We start from the raw sequence: 11,368 nt of genomic DNA on the forward strand, positions 1-11,368 counted from the left end.
CTTCCGGTTTTCTGTCTTATTCTTCCAACACCTTGGGGTGATGGTATTCACACCACGAAGATGGGAAGGGGCTCAGGAATTCACACCTTCCAGTTTGAATTCCTCATCCTGTGCTTCTCACACTGACTTCATTTTCTTTGACAGATCTCAAAAACTGTGTGTTGTATCTATTTCACAGCCCTAAATAAAAGTGAGACACAAAGGAAACAGATTTTTATTTCACACCAAAGGTAGTTTCTTGCAAGGTTAGGGCTAATACCTTTACATTATGTTAATGAAGACCAGGAACGTGCGGTACATCAAAAGATGCTTCTCCTCAGAAAGCCAAATAAATTTTAAAAAAAAAAAATGAGTCTTTTCCCTTTCCTTGGCCATTTCCCTATTTTAACGCTTTAAAGAATGTTGTTTGTGCCTGGAGTGGTAATACTGGAACAGTATACTTCAAGGCAGTATGTAACGTGTACTCTAGTTTTAAATTCTTTACAATTTCTGCTTACCTGATTTTTACCAGAGCAGGGGTATAAGGCAGTCATGCTCCCAGACAGTTTGACATCTTTCTGCACTTGAAATTGAAACTCAGGGAAGACAGGCACCCAGGCCAATGCACTGGGTGTGACTAAAGAAGGCTAGAATCAACACGCTTATGAAAAAGGACGTATTTGGAGAAAAATAATCCCTTGTGGGGAGAGAGGAGAGATGAATACCACTGTTGATCATTTGCATTGCTGCTGATTTATCACAGAAATTGAGTTCTCCTGTAGCTAACTCTCCTTTAGATGAGCTCCTAGCGCCCTCCAGTGGATATTCTGTAGAATTGTGTTCCTTGCCCTTACACACAAGGGCCTTTAATCTCACCTTTCCAAAGGAACCTCCCATTGCAAATTGAATTGAATATAGCCTACCCATGCATTAAATTTCAAACTAATAAAATTCTGATCATAGCATAAAATAAAAATGCAAGGAAACTGATTCTCAAATGAATAAATGTGTATGTATACACATACATGATAAATGTACAGATAACTAAAAAACAGCATAAATGATACACGGTATTTAAACGTGCAGATGGGAGGGTTCTGGAAGACTGAATTCCCTGGAGACATGCCCCTACTCACAGACTCACCTCAAGTGCAACAGGTGGATATGGAACCATCCACCAGCAGCACCGCTATAGGTTATGTGATTTTATTTTCAAGATAAGCTTTTAAGAGTCATATTCCCTGGGTTTATTTTAGGAAATTTAAAATGGTCAAATTTTACAAAAAGGTTTTTCTGTTTTCCTGTTCAAAGGACATAGGGACTAAGCCTCTCAGAAACCAAACTCAGGTTTTTCCCTTCTTGTGGTAGAACTTTCAGCACTGTTGGAGACCTGGCAACACTTGCTCATCATGTTGGACCAGCCATTGTCTTTCAGCATCAACAGACCCTAGTCCCTGCCCACAGGAGCTCATCGCACCCTCAGCAAGGCCGGGATTAGAAATGTCCCACGGAGGGGGGGTGGTCTTTGGCCTAGCGGTTATAGCACAGGTTAGGATATGCGTGTCCCACAGCAGTGTGCCTGGGCTCAATTCCTACCTCTCCTCCTGACTCCAGCTTCCTGCTAAGACAGACTCTGGGAGACAACAGCAAAGGCTCAGGTTGGGTCCCTACCCCACACTCGGGACACCTGGAATGAGGTCCTGCCTCTCAGATTTGGCCTGGCTCAGTCTTTATTCTTCTGGCCATTTGGGAAGTGAACTAGCAATTGGTGAATGTTTCTTTCTCTTCCTCTTTCTCTCTCTTTCCTAAACAAAATTGTAAAAAATAAATAAATAAACAACATCCTGGGAAAGAACCAAACTTTGTAGAATCCCTGCCCACTGCTACTGACCCTACCCTGACCACAGACTTCTCATCACATGGAGGTCCTCCACCTAGGGGCTATTTCCAGGCCTGGGACTGCAAGGTCCGACCATGGTGGGGCACTCACTGGGAAACAGTGGGCAGAGCCTATGCCAGCACAGCTCTCCAGCTCTTCCTCAGTGGCCCTGGAGAGGAAACAGCAATCTGATGAGTAGCATGTCCACATCTCCAAGTCCACACCAAAGTTTCCCTTGAGTCTGCCTGAAGGCTCCCACATCTGACAAGAGCAAAAATATACTCAACGAAGATGATTTGCCTTTGATAACAAGCACAATGACCTAAGAAGAAATCACCTGCCTGGTGCACAGCAGTGGCACCAATTATCCCTGGTCAAAGAGTCTGGCATCTCCCCAAATGAGGGATGTTAACTGGAAAAGCTCAAGGGGTTTTTTCCTTGGCTTGGTATTGAAAAGAAAAAAAGCTGAGAATGAGTTGCAAGCAGAGAAGTTTGATTTGCAAAGTAATCAGGCAAATGTGGAGAGAAAGGGAAAGCTCCTGAAAGAGGGCGGGGAGGGGGCGCCTCTTGAAGGCGAGAGTGAGAGATACCAAAGAGTTTGGGAAGGGACTTCAGATTTAAAAAAAAAAAAAAAAAGATTTATTTGTTTTTATTGGAAATAAAAAAGACAGATATACAGAGAGGAGGAGAGACAGAGAGGAAGATCGAAGATCTTCCATCTGATGGTTCACTCCCCAAGTGAGCACAATGGCTGGAGCTGAGCCAATCCGAAGCCAGGAGCCAGGAGCCACCACACAGGTGCAGGGTCCCAAGACTTTGGGCCGTCCTCGACTGCTTTCCTAGGCCACCAGCAAGTAGCTGGATGGGAAGCAGGGACGCCGGGATTAGAACTGGCAACCATATGGGATCCTGGCACGTGCAAGGCGAGGACTTTAACCACTACGCTATCGCACCGGGCCTGGGACTTCGGATTTTCTGAGTGCCCTAACCCCTCTTTATCTGAGCAGGAATCTGCGGGGCAAATATTCTCCATTAGTGGTCTCTCAATCAGTTAGGAAATGGCTGAGCAGTTCCTATGCAACCAGCTTGAAGATTTTAGTGGCCAAGAGTTTAGTGGGCTGGGACCATATCAAGGGACATTCATTTGAAAGGCCAGTCACAGGTATTTTTCACCAAAAGCAAGTGTTCTCTGTGAAATAAGATCAGAAACATTGACTTACAGGCAACAGGCACACTTTGACGACATTTAGGGGAGGGGGAGAGGGAGTAAAAAATAGAACCATTATCTAAAATTGAGTCTTCACTTTTCATTCCCCATCTTATTTGGGGGGAGGGGTCTGAAAAATACTGCCATTGCTGACGATGCAGGGGAGATCCCATCACAGCAAAGGCTCTGGATGACAGCCTCACATTTCCCTCCACTCTGCCTCCACAAGGTCAGGGTGGCACCTTGCTTCTCCGGGCTCTGATGGTAGAGGGCGCTAGGGGTTCAGATTCTGCCCTTGGTGACATCCCTGCTGCTGTTTGGTTTGTTCTTTTGGAATTCTTATGTATTTATTGGATAATCAGAGAAACAGGGAGAAAGATCACCAAAGTTTTGATCCACTCCCAAAATGCTCACGACAGCTGCACCTGGATGTGGCTGAAATCGGCCACCTGCAACTCAATACAGGTTCTAGGTGTCCAGTACAGCCTCACACATTAAAAAATTATATATATATATGATATTTTTAATATTTGTTTTTTAATATTTTTAATATGTGTTTATTCTATTTGAAAAGGTGAGAAAGAACAAAGAGAGAAAGGGAGAGAACAAAACTCTTCCCATCATTTCTCAATTGGCCAGGAGCCAGGAGCCCTGTGCTCGGGCTGTCTTCCAGTGCCTTTCCAGAAACAGGAGCAGGGAGCTGGATTGAAAGTGGAGCAGTCAGATCCTGAGCTGGCACCACCTGGGATGCCACAACAGGCCACCCCCGAGGTCATCGCCTACTGCCTCTCAGAATGTACATGATCCGAAAGCAGGATGCTTCCAAGTGGGACAGGGGCATTATGAACAGTGTCCCAACCACCAAGGCAAACACGCACCCTTCTCTGTCCTTTTGCCTGAATCTTCGTTGTTAATTAGGCCTTGGCTCCCATATTGGTCATCTCTCAGGGATCCCTGGGTCTCCCACACTCCCCTGCCCCCCACCTATCAACACCAAAACCTTCCAAAGGCTTCTCCATAACACCAATGCTTTCCACTGCGTTCCTTGTTGCAGATACAGGGGAAGCTCCGGCGCATTCCCCCTGCAGTGCCATGGAAAGGAGGTCCAGCATCCATTTCCTTGGAACCTCCAAACTGCTGGATGGCATTGCCCCAGCCTCTAGGCTATTCCCCACTGTGGCCTTGTGGAATGCTGGGCCAAGGACAGAAAGCTTTTAGGCAGCTGCCTTCCTCTGGCCTCTGAGAACTCTGTGTTCCCCCAGCCCCCAAAGCCATGATCTTTCCTCAAGCCTGTGGCCTGGAATTGGCTTGGCCAAGATTTCTGAACATTCTAAACCAGCTGATTAAAGCCTGGGTTCTGGCCATTTTACTCCCAGGAAACTGGTGACAATATTTGGAAGCATTGTTGCTGCCACTTATTTTTTTTTTTAAAGATTTATTCATTTTATTACAGCCAGATATACACAGAGGAGGAGAGACAGAGAGGAAGATCTTCCGTCCGATGATTCACTCCCCAAGTGAGCCGCAACGGGCCGATGCGTGCGGATCCGAAGCCGGGAACCTGGAACCTCTTCTGGGTCTCCCACGTGGGTGCAGTATCCCAATGCATTGGGCTGTCCTCAACTGCTTTCCCAGGCCACAAGCAGGGTGTTGCTGCCACTTATTAGCAGCTGTTCCTGGCATCTGGCAGGTGGAGACCAGGGCCCACAGTGCCACGGTCATCGCCCAACGGCGATGTCTCCTGCCTGCAGCATCCACGGTGCTACCATTGAGAAACTCTGGGTCGGATCAAGAGATGTGTTCTTACGGCTTTGTTTTGATATTCCTAAGAAAAGTAATCAATTCATTCTCTTACATCTCTGGCCTGATCTTGTGTATCAGTCAATGCCGACCGTCTTGGCTGCCAACTGTTATTTAACAACCATATTAACAATTTCCACCGGACCCTGGGAAACTGCAGACATAAGCAGTTTGAGCCCAGAGAAGGGGTTTTTCTAATCTCCTTGGTAATGTGCGCCGGGGTTCTGATCAATGCCATCGCCTTCCCTGCCTTTGCTTGTCCTCTGTCACAGAGGGCAGGCAGGAGAGGCGGCCTTTCTCGTCTCTTCAAAACCCAGATGAGCCAGAAGTCACTGGCAGCCTGTGGCCAACAGGACTGGCAGTCAGGAGAGAGACCCTCCAGGGCATGCCCTCTTCTGAGTATGACTCCAGGACATAGGGATGTACAGAGCAGCTGGACAGCTGTGCTCATGGGGAACGGGGGGGGGGGGGAGGGCGCGGTTGCAGATAGGACTTCATGCCCCCTCTCTCTGCCAGGATTCTGCGTGTCCACTGCTTAACCTGTTGGTCTTTCAGATCAAATTCAGGTAAAAGAAATAGCTCTGACAGTATAAAGCAAGCCAGGTAGCACGTGAGGGGTTGACCATGGGGTCACTGCTTTCAAAGGCCATACAACAGGGTGTGGACACTCAACAAAGAGCAGATGGCCATGCATACAACTGGACTCAAAGCCACTGGGGATGAGTTGTAAAGAACTCCGGGGAGCCTGAATGTGATCCGAGGGCAGACAGTGCCTCTGAGGAAGGTCCATGGGAAGGGCAAGGGGTGAGGTAGCTACCTCTACCAGGAAGTCTGCCCAGCCGACGTCTAACCTGTGTCCATCCAGGGGCAAGCCCTCCACCTGCTGCTGTTAGCGATCTCTGCTCTCCGTAGCCCCGAGCATACTCCACGCAGGTAGCGGCTTGTGCAGAGGGAGGAAGAGGCTTCTGTCCTTGATTGTCCTCCTGCCAGCACCTGCCGCCTTCACAGAGGGAGGCGGGGAACTGAGCTGTGTGGCAGCCGTGGCTCCTAACGCGCAGGGCACACTTGTATTTCCAGAAACATCTGTCACAGCCGTAACACATTCAGGCTGGTTGTTCTGTTTACACAACCCTTCTGACGAAGACCTTCACAAAAAGACTGATGGGGAAGGGTAGGGCGGAGGCAGGTAAGGCTGATATCATTTAAACAGAGGACTGAATGCAGCCTTCAGTAGGTGATGTCAGACTTTGATAGCTTAAACCACACTGTCAGTGAGTCTCCCACCCTTTCAGAAACCCGCGATGATGCTGGGCGTCAGGAAAACAGCAGGTCGGGGATGAGCAGCCCCTCTGCTTCAACGAGAGGCTCCGCGTGGGTGCTGAACGCGCACTGAACTAACAATAACAACGGAAAAAGAGGCGGACACCAATGTCCAACACTACTGGCATGAACAAGCCCAGCCCCCTTGTGGACTCATTCGGTCTCCTACAAGAGCAGCTGTGACTCTTCAAGGACCCTTATTAAGATTATGCAGTGTTTCTCACCCTGGTATATATACTAATCATAGAAGAGCTTTGAAAGCGAGCAGATGGAATCATGCCAGAGCCCAGAACAATTGCATTAACGTCTCAGGAAACAGACCGGGGCATTAGGCATCTTGAGACTCCCCCAGGAGCCTCTAATGTGCCACCTAAGCAGAGCCCCTGTCCCAGTTGTGCTTGTAAACATGCCAGGTGACAGCACCGTAGCAATCTTATTGCCCAGGAGGGGGAAACAAGCAAGCAAGTTAAGATTCTCTCTTCTCTTCCCTGGTGCTCAAACCCGGTTGCACATTAGACTCATCTGGGGAATCTTAAATGCAATCACTGCCCATTCCCACCCCGCATTCCACCGTAATCCAATTAAACCCAAGTCTCTTGGGGCAGGGCTCAGCATCAGCATTTAAAAAAAAAAAAGCCCCTGGATGATTGTCACGTGTAGCCAGGATTTCAAACCACGGTTCGGGGGCAGAGTTCTCAGCCTTGGCTGCACACAGGAATCTGCTCAGAAGTTTAAGATTATACCTGAGACTTGGGTCCCCTCTGCAGAGACCCTGACAGTCTGGGTCTTGCTGGTGACCTTGGCACTTGGGATAGCTAAAACCCTGCAGGTGCTAAGACTTGAGGTGGAAATCATGGAGTCTTCCATGGGGAGAGAAACGAGTATCAAAAAAAAAAAAAAAGTATGTCGGTGTTGCATGGTCATAAAACCCTGAGGAGGAACTCCATTTTAAGACTTACTTTGTTGATTAAAAGTCAGAGACAGAGAAACAAAGGTTTCCACCTGTTGGTTCATTCCACAAATGACCAAAACAGCCAGAGTTAGACTAGAAGAAAGCCAGGAGTCTAAAACTCCGTCCAGATCTCCCATACAGATAGTGATGGACGCAAGGTCTTGGGCCATCTTCCACTGTTCTCCCAGGTGCCTTAGCAAAGGAGCTGGACCAGAAGCAGAGCCGGACTCCCGCTAGCTCGCTAGCTCTAACTACAACATGAAATGTCGGCACGGCAAGCATCTGCTTAAACTATTGTGTCTGTCATAAGGTGGCTCTTCTTTCTGACCTTCACAGGCGCGATCTCCTTTGCGTCACTGAAGAATGAAAAACAGGATGTTGCTTTGCCAAGTCTGGTGTGACGGCCGGTGGGAGACGAGTCTGGTGTTCCTCTCTCACCTCGAGGATGACACGTGCCAGAAGTGTCCCTTTCCATTGGCTGCAGCAGCTTCCCAGGCAGCCTTCCAGCCCGCCTCCTCCTTCCCTGGGCTCTTCAATCCTTTTCAGTGTGGCAGAGTGAAACGAAACACCTCAGGAAAACAAAACAAAACTTCCCTATAAGTGGTCCCATGAACGCTCCAGCCAATAAGGAGTTCTATGGGAATTGTTAGAAAACATTTTCCTGGCGGCTGCGTTGGGCTGCAGGAGAAGATGGCGGTCTCCACAGGAGTTAAAATTCCTCGTAATTTTCACTTGTTGGAAGAACTTGAAGAGATGGTGCGGTTAGCTGGGGCCTCGAAGATGATGAAGATATGACACTTACAAGGTGGACTGGCATGATTATTGGGCCACCAAGGACGAACTATGAGCACAGGATATGTAGCCTGAAAGTAGAATGTGGACCTAAATACCCAGAAACTCCTCCGTCAGTTAGATTCATAACAACAATTAATATGAATCGGATAAATAATTCCAGTGGAATGGTGGATGCAGGAAGCATACCAGCATTAGCAAAATGGCAAAATTCATTGAGCATTAAAGTTGTACTTCAGGAGCTAAGACGTGTAATGATGTCCAAAGAAAATATGAAGCTTCCACAGCCACCAGGACAAACATACAACAATTGATTTTAGTGGATCTCAAACTCCTCTTAAATCTACAACCTTATACTCACATTAATGTCTTGATTAAATATCACAATGCAAAATATCCACACATTCAGTAAAGAATTCCAGCTGGTATACGTGACCCGGACATTTGTAAGAATATATTTAATATATGTACACCCATTATGTTTTCAGGTAACAGGAGGAAAAATGCAGCACAATTTTTCTTTCTGTTGTTGAGGCACTGTCATTTATACATAGACCTGGAGTGCTCCAAGGAGGATTCGGGTTTACAAGACACAAGTATGGCGAGACGTGTCAAATGGCAGTGGAAACAGGTGTTTCTGAAAAGTAAAACTTCCAAGAAGGACAAACAGAAATGGCATGCTTTATCCATCTTGCTTAGTGAAAGCTGCAGTGGAAATTGTTTAAGTAGCAGGTACAGTGAATATTGTCACAAATTTTGTTATATTTTGAAGCGGTGTGGGTGCTGACAACTAGTAGTATAAAAATATGTTCAGGATTGTTTTGATACCTGTATTTATAATAAAAAAATGTCGGGGAGTGGCCGATGAATTTCTGCTAAAAGAAAACGTTTTCCTTGGTTTTCTAAGTCCTTGATCCTTTGTGTTTCTCTTCCACATTGCACTCCCTCTAGAAAAGGGACACAAGACAAGAGGAGAATGAGACTTGAAGCAACAGAGGAACCACACGAGCTAGGGGTGACCCAAACGGGACTGAAGGGACCTGGGACACTGGAGCCCTTCTCTAGCCATCACATTAGCCCTTCACATTAGAGTGGAAACTAAGCCAAGGTTTGCTTAATCAAATATTTCTTGGTGCAGCTGAATAGCATCCTCATATAACTAGTTTGATACACAGTGTCCCTAACTCTTGTTCAGTCTGTGTCTTGAGGCCATGGGTGAGTGCTGGGCTGCTGGAGTGGCAAGCTGCTGGTGCTGCTCTCTGTATGCTCCAGGGCACATTATACTGGGGGTCAGGAATGCTGTCCCTCATAATGCAAGAGGGCTGCCGAAGCTCCCTAAATGAACATCCTCAAACAGTAACATTCTAATTTGGAAAGGATCTGGGTTGGCTGGGGGCAAGCTCACATGATTTAATAAGATAAAAAATGCCTCCCAGAAGTGAATGCTCTCATGGACCCATTAGTCACGCTCTGCTGCCTACACAGTCCTCAAACTGTTTCCCACGGGGCATGAAACTACCATAATGGACATAGACCAACCATGGTTCTCCCACCGACACTGAAGAGCTTGCTGCTCAGAACTGGAACCAAGTGGATGTTCTTTGATTAAGGAAGAAGTGGAAACCGGCAAGCAGCAGGCACATAGGGCTAGTCTGCCAATGGAAGGAAAGAAGGGATATAGAAGCAGAAGGGAAAGCGTATACCAAGACACGGGACAAGAACGCTGTGTATGGGGAGCAGCGGACCTTCCCACCCCATTGTCATGCACCTAGGGTCACAAAAGAAGTCCCTACAAAGGGGCTGGAGGGGGATGTAGGCAAAGACATCACATAGAACTTAGGGACTAAACATTGCCGTGAATTCTTTCTGATTATCCTGCAATTCCAGTGTGTGCCCTTTGCGTGGACCCCTCAAGGCTGTCTGGCATTTTGTGCTCAGATCAGCAGCAACACCAAGAGTGCTGATAAGAAATCGTGATGAACACATGAGGCTCGCCAAAGCATGTGCCATCATCTCCTGGATGATCCGGGCACCAAGTTCCTGCCTCCCTTGCACTCACTAGTCTACAAATTCTAGGTACATCCTTTCTCCACCTCAGAGAAGACTCCTCTCGCCAACAAAACCATGCTAGCTTTCCCTCCTAACAGTCATTTTGTTTATTATTGGTTGCTTTTGAATAGGCATCTATTGTAAGTAAATAATCTGTAATAATAATAATAATAATAAACTTGGATTAAAGGTACTTTAATTTTTTAAAAGATTGTATTTATTTATTTATGTATTTATTTGAAAAGCAGTGTTACTGAGAGATATATATCTTTCACCCTCTGGTCTCAACAACCACAGCTGGAGACAGGGGTCACGAGCTTCTTCATCAGCTCCCACATGAGGTCAGAGGCCCAAACGCTTGGGCAATCCTCTGTTGCTCTCCCAGGTGCATTAGCAGGAAGCGGGATGAGAAGGGGAGCAGCCAGGACTCCCATTAATGCACATGTGGGATATGAGCATCCCAGACAGAGACTTAACTTGCTATGCCACAAGGTCCACCCCTAAGAGAAAATCGTGGTTAGCTAAATAATGTGCAGTTCTGGAATTAGAAAGTAACATGGTGTTTACCATATGCAATTATTAAAATGTAACTAAGAAAATCATAGTGTGATGTCTATGGCATAAGATTCAGTGAAATAAAATATAACCATGAGAAAGATGGAACTCACCAACACTTTCCATTTATCCTGCAACCAAGTGCCCCCACACACAGCCTGATGTGCAGTGACTCTTCTGCTGGGCCTTGTCGGAACTCCTGAGTCTGAATCCACACGAGTGTCACTCCTGGGAGTTGGAAAAGACAGAGGGAAAAACGGAGGTCAAAAAGGAGCATGGAGTACTCTTTAACACGGAGGTGACAACTCACTTTTCCCATTTCTGGTGTGCCTTGCCTGAATCATACAATGACATTAGAATTTTGCAAGTGTTTCTGAGAATTAACCTTTGTGGTTCTATAAACAAAACACATACCTGTGTCCTCTAGTATCCTGAAATGTAGAACTACCATGAATCTCTGCAACATTCTAGGGTCAGTTAAATTAATATTATTTTTAGACGTTTATTTATATATTTCAAACGCAGGATGAAAGAGCTCTTCCATCTTCTGTTCACTCTCCGATTGTAGGCAACAGTCAGGGCTGGCCCAGGCCAAAGCCAGGAGCAGGAACTACATCTGGGTCGCTCACATATGCGGCAGGACTTGAAGCACACTGCCAGCCTCCCAGAACACACATTCACACTGAACTGGACTGGAAACAGACCAAGCTGGACTGGAAATGGACTGAGGAATTGAATCCAGGTGTTCTGTTACGGCATGCTGGCACCCCAGGAGGCAATTTTACCATTGTACCAAATGATGCATTCACTTCAGAAAGTCCATGTTCGAATGGTT

General features: G+C 46.7%; 1 pseudogene; it reads left to right on the forward strand.

The window, feature by feature from the left end:
• The first annotated feature begins 7,827 nt into the window (after positions 1–7,827).
• Positions 7,828–8,702, forward strand: LOC101522401 (ubiquitin-conjugating enzyme E2 variant 2-like; annotated as a pseudogene).
• Positions 8,703–11,368: the final 2,666 nt, after the last annotated feature.

This window comes from Ochotona princeps, chromosome 2, assembly GCF_030435755.1.
Source record: "Ochotona princeps isolate mOchPri1 chromosome 2, mOchPri1.hap1, whole genome shotgun sequence".
Classification (NCBI taxonomy): Eukaryota; Metazoa; Chordata; class Mammalia; order Lagomorpha; family Ochotonidae; genus Ochotona; species Ochotona princeps.